Below are 15,914 nucleotides of genomic sequence, written 5' to 3' on the forward strand. Positions count from 1 at the left end.
AATGGGGTCACTTGTTGGGGGTTTCCACTGTTTAGGCACATCAGGGGCTCACCAAATGCGACGTGGCGTCCGATCTCAATTCCAGCTAATTTTAGCTTGAAAAAGTCTTATGGCGCTCCTTCCCTTCTGAGCCCTGCCATGCGCCCAAACAGTGGTTCCCCCCACATATGGGGTATTGTCTTACTCAGGACAAATTGGACTACAACTTTTATGGTCCAATTTCTTCAGTTACCCTTGTGAAAATAAAAAATTGGGGACTAAACGATCATGTTTGTGGAAAAAATACGTTTTTTTATTTTTACGCACGGGCGGTATAAACTTCTGTGAAGCACTTGGGGGATAAAAGTGCTCACCACACATCTAGATAAGTTCCTTAGGGGGTCTAGTTTCCAAAATGGGGTCACTTGTGGGGGGTTTCCACTGTTTAGGCACATCAGGGGCTCACCAAACGCGACGTGGCGTCCGATCTCAATTCCAGCTAATTTTAGCTTGAAAAAGTCTTATGGCGCTCCTTCCCTTCTGAGCCCTGCCATGCGCCCAAACAGTGGTTCCCCCCCACATATGGGGTATTGTCTTACTCAGGACAAATTGGACTACAACTTTTATGGTCCAATTTCTTCAGTTACCCTTGCGAAAATAAAAAATTGGGGACTAAACGATCATGTTTGTGGAAAAAATACGTTTTTTTATTTTTACGCACGGGCGGTATAAACTTCTGTGAAGCACTTGGGGGATAAAAGTGCTCACCACACATCTAGATAAGTTCCTTAGGGGGTCTAGTTTCCAAAATGGGGTCACTTGTGGGGGGTTTCCACTGTTTAGGCACATCAGGGGCTCACCAAACGCGACGTGGCGTCCGATCTCAATTCCAGCTAATTTTAGCTTGAAAAAGTCTTATGGCGCTCCTTCCCTTCTGAGCCCTGCCATGCGCCCAAACAGTGGTTCCCCCCCACATATGGGGTATTGTCTTACTCAGGACAAATTGGACTACAACTTTTATGGTCCAATTTCTTCAGTTACCCTTGCGAAAATAAAAAATTGGGGACTAAACGATCATGTTTGTGGAAAAAATACGTTTTTTTATTTTTACGCACGGGCGGTATAAACTTCTGTGAAGCACTTGGGGGATAAAAGTGCTCACCACACATCTAGATAAGTTCCTTAGGGGGTCTAGTTTCCAAAATGGGGTCACTTGTGGGGGGTTTCCACTGTTTAGGCACATCAGGGGCTCACCAAACGCGACGTGGCGTCCGATCTCAATTCCAACTAATTTTAGCTTGAAAAAGTCAAATGGCGCTCCTTCCCTTCTGAGCTCTGCCATGCGCCCAAACAGTGGTTCCCTCCACATATGGGGTATCAGCGTACTCAGGACAAATTGGACAACAACCTTTGCAGTCTAATTTCTCCTCTTACCTTTGGGAAAATAAAAAAATTGTTGCTAAAAGATCGTTTTCATGACTAAAAAGTTACATTTTCATTTTTTCTTTCAACATTGCTTTAGCTCTCATGAAGCACCAGAAGGGTTAATAAACTTCTTGAATGTGGTTTTGATCAGCTTGAGGGGTGCAGTTTTTAGAATGGTGTCACTTTTGGGTATTTTTTGCTATATAGACCCCTAAATGTGACTTCAAATGTGAGGTGGTCCCTAAAAAAAATGGTTTTGTAAATTTTGTTGTAAAAATGAGAAATTGCTGGTCAACTTTTAACCCTTATAACTCCCTAACAAAAAAAAAAATTGTTTCCAAAATTGTGCTGATGTAAAGTAGACATGTGGGAAATGTTAATTATTAAGTTTTTTGCGTGACATATCTCTGTGATTTAAGGGCATAAAAATTCAAAGTTCGAAAATTGCGAAATTTTCTAAATTTTCGCCAAATTTCCATTTTTTTCACAAATAAACGCAGGTAATATCAAAGAAATTTTAGCACTATCATGAAGTACAATATGTCACGAGAAAACAATGTCAGAATCGCCAAGATCCGTTGAAGCGTTCCAGAGTTATAACCTCATAAAGGGACAGTGGTCAGAATTGTAAAAATTGGCCCGGTCATTAACGTGCAAACCACCCCCGGGGCTTAAGGGGTTAAGGATGTCATGGTGGGATTTCCTATGCCTGCTGGTCTGAATGAGTCTATGTCTTTGGCCATTCAGATCGATCGACGCTTGCGTGAGCGTAAAGCTGTGCACCATTTGGCGGTATTATCTGAGCATAGACCTGAGCCTATGCAATGTGATAGGACTTTGACCAGAGCTGAACGGCAAGAACACAGACGTCAGAATGGGCTGTGTTTTTACTGTGGTGATTTCACTCATGCTATCTCCGATTGTCCTAAGCGCACTAAGCGTTTTGCTAGGTCTGCCACCATTGGTACGGTACAGTCGAAATTTCTTTTGTCCGTTACTCTGATTTGCTCTCTGTCGTCCTATTCTGTTATGGCTCCTGCACATCAGGAGGATATTCGCTTTTTGGTGTTGCATAATCTGCATGATGTGGTCGTTTTGAGGTTGCCATGGCTACAGGTCCATAATCCAGTATTGGATTGGAAATCTATGTCTGTGTCCAGCTGGGGTTGCCAGGGGGTACATGGTGATGTTCCATTTTTGTCTATTTCGTCATCCACCCCTTCTGAAGTCCCGGAGTTTTTGTCGGATTACCGGGAAGTATTTGATGAGCCCAAATCCAGTGCCCTACCTCCTCATAGGGATTGCGATTGTGCTATCAATTTGATTCCTGGTAGTAAGTTTCCTAAGAGCCGACTGTTCAATTTATCTGTGCCAGAGCACGCCGCTATGCGGAGTTATGTAAAGGAATCCTTGGAGAAGGGTCATATTCGCCCGTCGTCGTCACCATTGGGAGCAGGGTTCTTTTTTGTGGCCAAGAAGGATGGTTCTTTGAGACCTTGTATTGATTACCGCCTTCTTAATAAGATCACAGTCAAATTTCAGTACCCTTTGCCGCTGCTGTCTGATTTATTTGCTCGGATTAAGGGGGCTAGTTGGTTCACCAAGATAGATCTTCGTGGTGCGTATAATCTTGTGCGTATTCAACAGGGCGATGAATGGAAAACAGCATTTAATACGCCCGAGGGCCATTTTGAGTACCTAGTTATGCCATTCGGGCTTTCCAATGCTCCATCAGTATTTCAGTCCTTTATGCATGACATCTTCCGAGAGTACCTGGATAAATTCCGGATTGTATATTTGGATGATATTTTGGTCTTCTCGGATGATTGGGAGTCTCACGTGAAGCAGGTCAGAATGGTGTTCCAGGTCCTTCGTGCAAATTCTTTGTTTGTGAAGGGGTCAAAGTGTCTCTTTGGAGTTCAGAAGGTTTTATTTTTGGGTTTCATTTTTTCCCCTTCTACTATCGAGATGGACCCTGTTAAAGTCCAGGCCATTTATGATTGGACTCAGCCGACATCTGTGAAGAGTCTGCAAAAGTTCCTGGGCTTTGCTAATTTTCATTGTCGCTTCATCAGTAATTTTTCTAGTGTTGCTAAACCGTTGACTGATTTGACCAAGAAGGGTGCTGATGTGGTCAATTGGTCTTCTGCGGCTGTGGAAGCTTTTCAGGAGTTGAAGCGTCGTTTTTCTTCTGCCCCTGTGTTGTGCCAGCCAGATGTTTCACTTCCGTTGCAGGTCGAGGTTGATGTTTCTGAGATTGGAGCAGGGGCTGTTTTGTCGCAAAGAAGTTCTGATGGCTCGGTGATGAGACCATGTGCCTTCTTTTCTAGAAAGTTTTCGCCTGCTGAGCGCAATTATGATGTTGGCAATCGAGAGTTGTTGGCCATGAAGTGGGCATTCGAGGAGTGGCGTCATTGACTTGAAGGTGCCAAGCATCGCGTGGTGGTCTTGACGGATCACAAGAATTTGACTTATCTCGAGTCTGCCAAACGGTTGAATCCTAGACAGGCTCGTTGGTCGCTATTTTTCTCCCGTTTTGATTTTGTGGTTTCGTACCTTCCAGGCTCTAAGAATGTGAAGGCTGATGCTCTGTCAAGGAGTTTTGTGCCTGACTCTCCGGGTTTTCCTGAGCCGGCGGGTATTCTCAAGGAGGGGGTAATTTTGTCTGCCATCTCCCCTGATTTGCGGCGGGTGCTGCAAAAATTTCAGGCTGATAGACCTGACCGTTGCCCAGCGGAGAAACTGTTTGTCCCTGATAAATGGACTGGTAGAGTTATCTCTGAGGTTCATTGTTCGGTGTTGGCTGGTCATCCGGGAATCTTTGGTACCAGAGATTTGGTGGCTAGATCCTTTTGGTGGCCGTCTTTGTCGCGGGATGTGCGTTCTTTTGTGCAGTCCTGTGGGACTTGTGCTCGGGCTAAGCCCTGCTGTTCTCGTGCCAGTGGGTTGCTTTTGCCCTTGCCGGTCCCGAAGAGGCCCTGGACGCATATCTCTATGGATTTTATTTCGGATCTCCCTGTCTCTCAAAAGATGTCGGTCATTTGGGTGGTTTGTGATCGCTTCTCTAAGATGGTCCATTTGGTACCCTTGTCTAAATTGCCTTCCTCCTCTGATTTGGTGCCATTGTTTTTCCAGCATGTGGTTCGTTTACATGGCATTCCGGAGAACATCGTTTCGGACAGAGGTTCCCAGTTTGTTTCAAGGTTTTGGCGAGCCTTTTGTGCTAGGATGGGCATTGATTTGTCTTTTTCCTCGGCTTTCCATCCTCAGACAAATGGCCAAACCGAACGAACTAATCAGACTTTGGAAACATGTCTGAGATGCTTTGTTTCTGCTGATCAGGATGATTGGGTGTCCTTTTTTGCCTTTGGCTGAGTTCGCCCTTAATAATCGGGCCAGCTCGGCTACTTTGGTTTCGCCCTTTTTTCTGCAATTCTGGTTTCCATCCTCGTTTCTCTTCAGGGCAGGTTGAGTCTTCGGACTGTCCTGTTGTAGATACTGTGGTGGATAGGTTGCAGCATATTTGGACTCATGTGGTGGACAATTTGACATTGTCCCAGGAGAAGGCTCAGCGTTTCGCTAACCGCCGGCGCTGTGTGGGTCCCCGACTTCGCGTTGGGGATTTGGTTTGGTTGTTGTCTCGTTATGTTCCTATGAAGGTTTCCTCTCCTAAGTTTAAGCCTCGTTTCATTGGTCCGTATAAGATTTCTGAGGTTCTCAATCCTGTGTCGTTTCGTTTGACCCTTCCAGCTTCTTTTGCCATCCATAATGTATTCCATGGGTCATTGTTGCGGATATGTGGCGCCTGTGGTTCCATCCGTTGATCCTCCTGCCCCGGTGTTGGTTGAGGGGGAGTTGGAGTATGTGGTGGAGAAGATTTTGGATTCTCGTATTTCGAGACGGAAACTCCAGTACCTGGTCAAGTGGAAGGGTTATGGTCAGGAAGATAATTCCTGGGTCTTTGCCTCCGATGTTCATGCTGCCGATCTGGTTCGTGCCTTTCATTTGGCTTGTCCTGGTCGGCCTGGGGGCTCTGGTGAGGGTTCGGTGACCCCTCCTCAAGGGGGGGGTACTGTTGTGAATTCTGTTGTCAAGCTCCCTCCTGTGGTCATGAATGGTACTTCGGCTGGTTCTGTCCATGGGCTTCCTCTGGTGGTGGTGAGTGGGGCTGCAGCTTCTGAGGTTCCTTCCACAGGTGACGAGGTTAATTCGTTAGCTGGCTGCTCTATTTAACTCCACCTAGATCATTGCTCCATGCCACCTGTCAATGTTCCAGTATTGGTCTAGTTCACTCCTGGATCGTTCTTGTGACCTGTCTTCCCAGCAGAAGCTAAGTTCCTGCTTGTTTTTCTTTGGTTTGATATTTTTCTGTCCAGCTTGCTATTTTGAATGTTGTCTTGCTTGCTGGAAGCTCTGGGACGCAGAGGGAGCGCCTCCGCACCGTGAGTCGGTGCGGAGGGTCTTTTTGCGCCCCCTGCGTGGTCTTTTTGTAGTTTTTTGTGCTGACCGCAAAGCTACCTTTCCTATCCTCTGTCTGTTCATTAAGTAGGGCCTCACTTTGCTAAATCTATTTCATCTCTGTGTTTGTAATTTTCATCTTTACTCACAGTCATTATATGTGGGGGGCTGCCTTTTCCTTTGGGGAATTTCTCTGAGGCAAGGTAGGCTTTATTTTTCTATCTTTAGGGCTAGCTAGTTCCTTAGGCTGTGACGAGGCGCCTAGGGAGCGTCAGGAGCGCTCCACGGCTATTTCTAGTGTGTGTGATAGGATTAGGGATTGCGGTCAGCAGAGTTCCCACGTCTCAGAGCTCGTCCTATATTATTAGTAACTATCAGGTCATTCCGTGCGCTCTTAACCACCAGGTCCATTTTTGTCCTGACCACCAGGTCATAACAGTGGTCCCAACCTGCAGAACAATCCTCTTTTATTGAGTGTGTCTTGATAATTGCCAATAATTTCCATCTGTTGTCTATCCATTTGCACAACAGCATGTAAAATTGATTGTCAATCAGAGTTGCCTCCTAAGTGGACAGTTTGATTTCACAGAAGTTTGACTTACTTGGAGTTATATTCTGTTTTTTAAGTGTTTCCTTTATTTTTTTGAGCAGTGTATATATACACATAATATTCATTATTATTCATTATAATATTGTCCCATATCCAACTTATGTTAGAGGAAACCTCACTACATTCAGCTAGATCTTCATTATTTCTCTTTTTCTCCTATAGGAGGCGCTGTAAGCTTCACATAAAAAAGTTTAATCATGTGTTCCTATAAACAGGTATTTTGAATGTGGCAGTCGTTGAGAAAGCGGAGTGCAGCACTTGGCATTTCCATCGGCATCACATTCTGCGAAAAGGTTACAAAGGTCATTTATTAGAAGAACCCCAATCCCAGAATGGATTACTATTTACTGGCGTTTTTAGGTCCGTGATGTTTTTATCAAGAGGCAGCATGCTCTGAGTGGGATATGTCAACTTCTCTCTACTAGTTAAAAACCATAAGGAAGAAATTATCCCTAAATTAAAGTACAGTATATTAAATTGTAATTATTGAAAACAGCAAAATAAAAAATATATAGCGTGATGGAAGCCGGCATGTTGTGTTGTCAGAATAGAAGGCACATTATCATGACTTACAAGTAAGAGGAGTATTTCTAAGTCACGATAATGTGAGTTTTTCTATTTAAATTTTTAGTCTACAGTTGTGTGGGATTCATTTACCAGATGTGTAGTTAAATCCACAGAATCCACTTGTATTTACACAAATTAATCAATTTATAGCCAACCATTATTCTAACGCTTCACATTTCCGCACCTTTCTACTAACAGCTGCTTGTTAGAATTTTTGAGGAAGCAGAAGTGACCTTAAATGCTCACTGTCACACCAGCACACTGTGCGTACGTCAATGTTGTGTCATAAGAAACCGTCTAAGGGTCTGTGCACACGTATTCCTGAGGTCTGCGGATGTTTCCGCAGCAGATTTGTGAAAACCGCAGGTAAAAGGCACTGCGTTTTACCTGTGAATTTCATGTGGAATTACCGTGGTTTTTGTGCGGATTCCATTGCGGTTTTACACCTGCGGTTTTCTATTATGGAGCAAGTGTAAAACTGATGCGGATTCCGCAGAGAATTGACATGCTGTGGAATGTAAAACGCTGCGTTTCCGCATTTTTTTCCGCAGCATGTGCACTGCGGATTGCGTTTCCCATAGGTTTACATTGTACTGTAAACGCATGGGAAACTGCTGCGTACCCGAAGCCGTGGAAACGCTGTGGATCCGCAGCGTGTGAACATAGCCTAACATGTCAGAAAAATCTGCTTCTTTCTCCACTTATGGAGGGAGGGTAGGTTTGCTGGAAACAGGTCCAAGGGATAAAACGTAGACACACGTCACCAATTAGAGCAGATAACTTTTCGAATGTCTATCCTTGACCCCTTCACCCCGTTTCAACTTCCTGACCAGGCCAAATTTTACAATTATTACCAGGGTCACGTTATGTGGTTATAACGCTTCAACGGATCCCACTGATTTTGAGATTCTTTTCTCATGACATATTGTACTACATGATAGTGGTAACATTTGTTTGATATGACTTGCATTTATTGGTGAAATGGAAAACTTTGTGAAAATTTTGCAATTTTCAATCTTTTAATTTTTATGCCCTTAAATCAAGAGTTATGGCATACAAATTTTTTAGACCAATTTTTTTGTTTCACAAGGATAACAGGAAGAAATATGTGGGGGAAAACTACTGCTTTGGCACATGGCAAGGCTCAGAGGGGAATGAGCGCCATTTGACTTTTTCAATGTAAAATTTGCTGGAATGCCAGTGGATGCCATGTTGCATTTGGAGAGCCCCTGATGTGCCTAAACAGTGGAAACCCCCCACGACAGTGGTGAGCACTTTGAACCCCCAGGTGCTTCACAGAAGTCAATAACGTTGAGTCATGAAAATTAAAAAAAAAAAAAAAAAACACAAAAATGTTCTTTTAGACCCACATTTTTTATTTTCACAAGGTTAAGGCTGTGTGCACACGTTCAGGATTTCTTGCAGAAAATTCCTGAGAAAAAGCGGACATTTTCTGCAAGAAATCTGCATGCGTTTTTGCCGGTTTTGACGCGTTTTTTTCCGGACACTTCCCAATGCATTTTATAGTGGGAAATCTGCCAAAATACAGCAAAATTAATGAACATGCTGCGGTTTTTACCACGATGTGTTTTTTTTGCGGAAAAAAATGCATCATGTGTACAAAACATAAACATGCGGAATTCATTCTAAATGATGGGATGCTTATTGTATGCATTTTTTTGGGCGGTTTTATAGCGTTTTTATCGGGAAAAACAGCGAAAAAACCGCAACGTGTGCACACGGCCTAACAGGGGAATATGGACGGCAAAATACGTTGATCAATTTTCCTGAGTACACCAATAACCCATATGTGGTCGAAAACTACTTTTGAAGCGCAGTGCTAAGCTCAGAGAGGAAGAAGCGCCATAATGGAGTTTAGATTTTGCTGCACTTGTTTGACGGCGCCATGTTACATTGGCAGAACCCCCCATAAGTGACCCCATTTTACCAATTAAGGCCATGTTCACACAGTGCGTTTTTTTCTGCGGAACCGCAGCGTTTTTGCCGCTGTGGTTCCGCAGCTGTTTTCCATGCAGGGTACAGTACAATGTACCCTATGGAAAACAGGAACCACTGTGCACACGATCCTGAAATTCAGAAAAAAAAGCCGCGCTGAATAGCTGCGGGAAAAAAGAAATACCATGTCACTTCTTTTTTCGGAGCCGCAGCGGTTCTGCACCCATAGACCTCCATTGTGAGATCAAACCCGCAGTAAAACCTGCAGATCAAAAATATATCTGCGGGTTTTATTGCGGTTTGTGGTGCCGAACCGCTGCAGCAGGAAGTGCGGGGAAGCGGGCGAAAGTGCGTGGGCGGAGTGTGGCTGCCCCGATCCCAAACCCCCCACCCCCCCGTGCTCTGATGCCCCCCCCGTGCCCTAATCTCCCCCCCTTATACTTACCGGGACTCCCAATATACGTCTGGCCGTCTTCTCCCTGGGCGCCGCCATCTTGCAAAATGGTGGGCGCATGCGCAGTGCGCCCGCCGAATCTGCCGGCCGGCAGATTCGTTCCAAAGTGCATTTTGATCACTGAGATATAACCTATCTCAGTGATCAAAATAAAAAAAATAGAATTTTTTTTTTTTTTTTTCCACTAAGGTTAGAATAGGGTTAGGGTTAGGGGTAGGGTTAGGGTATTTTCAGCCATTTTAACCCTAAAAAACTTCCTAGAAAACACACAGACTCTGCATAGAAAACTGCATAAAAAAACGCACCAAAAAAAGGACCTGCGTTTTCTGCAAAGAGCTGCGGTTTTTAGTCCTGAAGAAAAGGATGGAAATCAGGAACGTGTGAACATAGCCTAAAGCTCTGAATGACTTCATCTGGGGGTGCAGTGATTATATTGACATCACAGGTGTGTCACAGACTTTTATAACACTGGGTAAAGAAAAAAATGATAGTTTAAAATATTGGTTTAGCTTGTTTCCCAAACGTGGGTAACAATGGCGCCACATTTGTCCCACAATTTGTACTGAACGTGGAAATCCCCCTACGTGCCCTATGGAGAGACTGGGGAGGGACGGAGCGCTATATACCGTCTGTGCAGAGGGCCGTGTAACCCACCGGGGACCACAGGCCGGGCCTTGTGGACACTTCTGAGACCCCGGGGTTTTTAGCCCGTCCTTCCCGCAGAGCAGCGGTTATGGCGGGCTGTGCTGGTGATACAGCGCCATACACCAGCGGAACTACAAGCTCCAGAGCGCCCGGCTGCAGTAAGCGCTCACTGTCCGCACAATGACGGCTGCTGCCGGCACCGACCCCCGGCCACACGCTCCACGTGCTGCTACACAACCTGGCTGCACCGAGGAGGACGCTCAGGTCACATGGCAGTGACGTCATCACTAGCCCCGCCCTCCTCGGAGAGTCCTGCTCCTCTTACCACTTCCTGTTTTAGTAGAAGCTGAGTCAAAGTAGTGAGAGGCTGAGCCGGAGGCGGCAGCGGGAGGAGGACACAGGGCGCTTTGTGCTCAGTCACAGGCGTGTAATTCTCTGCATGTCACGGTCTGATGTGCCGAGCAGGCTGCAGTGCAACAGGCGGTGAGTATTGTGTCTGGGGGACGGGGATACTGTGCAGGGGGGACGGCGACACTGTGCAGGGGCTGCGGGGGACAGGGATACGGTGTGCGGGCTGCGGGGGGACGGGGATACTGTGTGCAGGGGGGACAGGGATACTGAGCGGGGGACAGGGATACTGTGTGCAGGCTGCGGGGGGACGGGGATACTGTGTGCAGGCTGCGGGGGGACGGGGATACTGTGTGCAGGGGGGACGGGGATACTGTGTGCAGGCTGCGGGGGGACGGGGATACTGTGTGCGGGCTGCGGGGGGACGGGGATACTGTGTGCGGGCTGCGGGGGGACGGGGATACTGTGTGCAGGCTGCGGGGGGACGGGGATACTGTGTGCAGGCTGCGGGGGGGACGGGGATACTGTGTGCAGGCTGCGGGGGGACGGGGATACTGTGTGCAGGCTGCGGGGGGACGGGGATACTGTGTGCAGGCTGCGGGGGGACGGGGATACTGTGTGCAGGCTGCGGGGGGACGGGGATACTGTGTGCAGGCTGCGGGGGGACGGGGATACTGTGTGCAGGCTGCGGGGGGACGGGGATACTGTGTGCAGGCTGCGGGGGGACGGGGATACTGTGTGCAGGCTGCGGGGGGACGGGGATACTGTGTGCAGGCTGCGAGGGGACGGGGATACTGTGTGCAGGCTGCGGGGGGACGGGGATACTGTGTGCAGGCTGCGGGGGGACGGGGATACTGTGTGCAGGCTGCGGGGGGACGGGGATACTGTGTGCAGGCTGCGGGGGGACGGGGATACTGTGTGCAGGCTGCGGGGGGACGGGGATACTGTGTGCAGGCTGCGGGGGGACGGGGATACTGTGTGCAGGCTGCGGGGGGACGGGGATACTGTGTGCAGGCTGCGGGGGGACGGGGATACTGTGTGCAGGCTGCGGGGGGACGGGGATACTGTGTGCAGGCTGCGGGGGGACGGGGATACTGTGTGCAGGCTGCGGGGGGACGGGGATACTGTGTGCAGGCTGCGGGGGGACGGGGATACTGTGTGCAGGCTGCGGGGGGACGGGGATACTGTGTGCAGGCTGCGGGGGGACGGGGATACTGTGTGCAGGCTGCGGGGGGACGGGGATACTGTGTGCAGGCTGCGGGGGGACGGGGATACTGTGTGCAGGCTGCGGGGGGACGGGGATACTGTGTGCAGGCTGCGGGGGGACGGGGATACTGTGTGCAGGCTGCGGGGGGACGGGGATACTGTGTGCAGGCTGCGGGGGGACGGGGATACTGTGTGCAGGCTGCGGGGGGACGGGGATACTGTGTGCAGGCTGCGGGGGAACGGGGATACTGTGTGCAGGCTGCGGGGGGACGGGGATTCTGTGCAGGAGCTGCGGGGGGAAGGGGATACTGTGTGCAGGGGGGACAGGGATACTGAGCGGGGGACAGGGATACTGTGTGCAGGCTGCGGGGGGACGGGGATACTGTGTGCAGGCTGCGGGGGGACGGGGATACTGTGTGCAGGCTGCGGGGGGACGGGGATACTGTGTGCAGGCTGCGGGGGGACGGGGATACTGTGTGCAGGCTGCGGGGGGACGGGGATACTGTGTGCAGGCTGCGGGGGGACGGGGATACTGTGTGCAGGCTGCGGGGGGACGGGGATACTGTGTGCAGGCTGCGGGGGGACGGGGATACTGTGTGCAGGCTGCGGGGGGACGGGGATACTGTGTGCAGGCTGCGGGGGGACGGGGATACTGTGTGCAGGCTGCGGGGGGACGGGGATACTGTGTGCAGGCTGCGGGGGGACGGGGATACTGTGTGCAGGCTGCGGGGGGACGGGGATACTGTGTGCAGGCTGCGGGGGGACGGGGATACTGTGTGCAGGCTGCGGGGGGACGGGGATACTGTGTGCAGGCTGCGGGGGGACGGGGATTCTGTGCAGGAGCTGCGGGGGGACGGGGATACTGTGTGCAGGGGGGACGGGGATACTGTGTGCAGGGGGGACGGGGATACTGTGTGCAGGGGGGACGGGGATACTGTGTGCAGGGGGGACGGGGATACTGTGTGCAGGGGGGACGGGGATACTGTGTGCAGGCTGCGGGGGGACGGGGATACTGTGTGCAGGCTGCGGGGGGACGGGGATACTGTGTGCAGGCTGCGGGGGGACGGGGATACTGTGTGCAGGCTGCGGGGGGACGGGGATACTGTGTGCAGGCTGCGGGGGGACGGGGATACTGTGTGCAGGCTGCGGGGGGACGGGGATACTGTGTGCAGGCTGCGGGGGGACGGGGATACTGTGTGCAGGCTGCGGGGGGACGGGGATACTGTGTGCAGGCTGCGGGGGGACGGGGATACTGTGTGCAGGCTGCGGGGGGACGGGGATACGGTGTGCAGGCTGCGGGGGGACGGGGATACTGCGGGCTGCGGGGGGACGGGGATACTGTGCGGGCTGCGGGGGGACGGGGATACTGTGGGCTGCGGGGGGATGGGGATACTGTGTTGGGGCTTCAAGTGGTGAATGAGAGTAATACTTGGTGCAGAGCAGAGTGACACTGGGTGCTGGTGGACTGTGAGGGAGAGTGACACTGGGTGCGGGTGGACTGTGAGGGAGAGTGACACTGGGTGCGGGTGGACTGTGAGGGAGAGTGACACTGGGTGCGGGTGGACTGTGAGGGAGAGTGACACTGGGTGCGGGTGGACTGTGAGGGAGAGTGACACTGGGTGCGGGTGGACTGTGAGGGAGAGTGACACTGGGTGCGGGTGGACTGTGAGGGAGAGTGGCACTGGGTGCGGGTGGACTGTGAGGGAGAGTGGCACTGGGTGCGGGTGGACTGTGAGGGAGAGTGGCACTGGGTGCGGGAGGACTGAGGGAGAGTGGCACTGGGTGCGGGTGGACTGTGAGGGAGAGTGGCAGTAGGTGCGGGTGAACTGTGAGGGAGAGTGGGTGCGGGTGGACTGTGAGGGTGAGTGGCAGTGGGTGCGGGTGGACTGTGAGGGAGAGTGGCAGTAGGTGCGGGTGGACTGTGAGGGAGAGTGGGTGCGGGTGGACTGTGAGGGAGAGTGGCAGTGGGTGCGGGTGGACTGTGAGGGAGAGTGGCAGTGGGTGCGGGTGGACTGTGAGGGAGTGACACTGGGTGCGGGTGGACTGTGAGGGAGAGTGGCACTGGGTGCGGGTGGACTGTGAGGGAGAGTGGCAGTAGGTGCGGGTGAACTGTGAGGGAGAGTGGGTGCGGGTGGACTGTGAGGGTGAGTGGGTGCGGGTGGACTGTGAGGGAGAGTGACACTGGGTGCGGGTGGACTGTGAGGGAGAGTGGCAATGGGTGCGGGAGGACTGAGGGAGAGTGGCACTGGGTGCGGGTGGACTGTGAGGGAGAGTGGCAGTAGGTGCGGGTGAACTGTGAGGGAGAGTGGGTGCGGGTGGACTGTGAGGGTGAGTGGCAGTGGGTGCGGGTGGACTGTGAGGGAGAGTGGCAGTAGGTGCGGGTGGACTGTGAGGGAGAGTGGGTGCGGGTGGACTGTGAGGGAGAGTGGCAGTGGGTGCGGGTGGACTGTGAGGGAGAGTGGCAGTGGGTACGAGTGGACTGTGAGGGTGAGTGGCAGTGGGTGCGGGTGCACTGAGGGAGAGTGGGTGCGGGTGGACTGTGAGGGAGAGTGGCAGTAGGTGCGGGTGGACTGTGAGGGAGAGTGGCAGTGGGTGCGGGTGGACTGTGAGGGAGAGTGGCAGTGGGTGCGGGAGGACTGTGAGGGAGAGTGGCAGTAGGTACGGGAGGACTGTCGAGGGTGAGTGTCACTGCGTGCGTGGAAACTGGTGAGGGGGAGACTGACACTGGGTATGAGGGGCTGCAGGGAGTGACACTGGGAACGGGTGGGGGGAGAGTGACCACTGTCTGCTGACAGTGGAGGCACTGTATTCCTACCATAGACTTTATGATGTGGCTAAAACAACCATTCAAAATCTTATCTTACATAATATACATATGTATATTTTTATGATATATGTGTGCCGTGGGGGAGGGGAGTTATTTATGCCATTCTTGTCTTTCCGGTCTTTGAGCTCACAGTATTTGTCAGTTCTTTGTACACAGTAGATGACCTCAATGCTCCAGTATGGGGGGATCTGCTCCTTTATCGGGGTTGTTACATTCTGCCCCATGTTAAGGTACCTTCACACTGAGCAACTTTACAATGAGAACGACAACGATCCGTGACATTGCAGCGTCCTGGATAGCGATCTCGTTGTGTTTGACACACAGCAGTGATCAGGATCCCGCTGTGACATCGCTGGTCGTAGCTAGAAGTCCAGAACTTTATTTGGTCGTCAGGTCGCCGTGATTTGTCATGTTTGACAGCAAAAGCAACGATGCCTGCAATGTTTTTACATGGCGCTAACAACCAGCGAGAACGATAAGTACATCACTGGATCGCTCCTGCATCGTTCTGCTGTTGCCGTATTTGACGTCTCTATAGCGACCAAACAGCGACGCTGCAGTGATCGGATCGTTGTCTATATCGCTGCAGCGTCGCTTAATGTGACGGTACCTTTAGACTGGTCAGTCTGCAGTTATTTTTAGACAGTCTGGTTGATGTAACTTCCTCATATCTGGGTTTCATTGCTGTATGGAGCGAGACTGCTGTAGTGTGAGGCAGACTGACTGCCATGGACCTACTGTCTGACCACCAAGCTGGGAGGTGGAAGCCACTGACCGTAGCCCGGCCTTCTCGCCGTTCATCAATGGTGCACTGGCTCGATGTTGAGTAAGTGAAGTTATCTTGGTGGCACTGGCTCCGTCCTCCGCAGACATCACATTGGAGCTGGAGAACCTCTGCCTACAACGCTAAGTTGAGTGAATGATAAATGTGTTTTTCCAAAACATGTTCGGGAATAAACCTTTGCTCCTTGTGAAATAGAGTTCCTGTCCCTAGCGCTGCAGGGTGCACAGAGGTCTGATGAGTCAGTGGTTCTCTGTCTGGTCCATGAGGATCTCCGCAGGTTCCTCTTTGCGGTATGCTCTGGTCTACACCTTGTGCAACAACCACGTTGTTTGTTGGCGAATATCAAACGCTGATGACGCGTTTGTGCCCCGTCTTCACCCTGGTGTAACAGTAGGTTACTGTGATTTCAGCACGGAGTCATCATGAGCACATTAGTCACATGTCTGACCGTCTCAGGTCTCTCGCCGTTGTGAGCCGGGATGGATGAACATGTATGAACATTTAGGCTTGCAATCAGTTGTGTGAAAAAACGGAGTTCTTGCCGTGGTGTCCTATGTGTTTGATATTTCCTGGAGATGTTCCACTGGCCAGTGTCTCAGAATATAACCTCCCTACAAAAGCAGATGTCCGTAGACGTGGCCCGTCATCTCTGTAA

The 15,914-nt window shown here is 50.8% G+C and overlaps 1 protein-coding gene across 3 annotated transcripts in view; it reads left to right on the plus strand.

Moving 5' to 3' along the window:
* Positions 1-10,432: 10,432 nt before the first annotated feature.
* The window catches only part of SPHK2 (sphingosine kinase 2), a 32,247-nt gene continuing 26,765 nt past the window's right edge, over positions 10,433-15,914 (plus strand). The window contains exon 1 of one of the 3 annotated variants that reach the window (XM_069742619.1): positions 10,433-10,577. The gene's annotated coding sequence lies outside the window, so the exon portion shown is untranslated. Of the gene's footprint in view, positions 10,578-14,842; positions 15,302-15,914 lie in introns of those variants that run through there. The other 2 variants (XM_069742621.1, XM_069742620.1) reach the window with 2 other exon arrangements.

This window comes from Ranitomeya imitator, chromosome 10 (assembly GCF_032444005.1).
Source record: "Ranitomeya imitator isolate aRanImi1 chromosome 10, aRanImi1.pri, whole genome shotgun sequence".
NCBI lineage: Eukaryota > Metazoa > Chordata > Amphibia > Anura > Dendrobatidae > Ranitomeya > Ranitomeya imitator.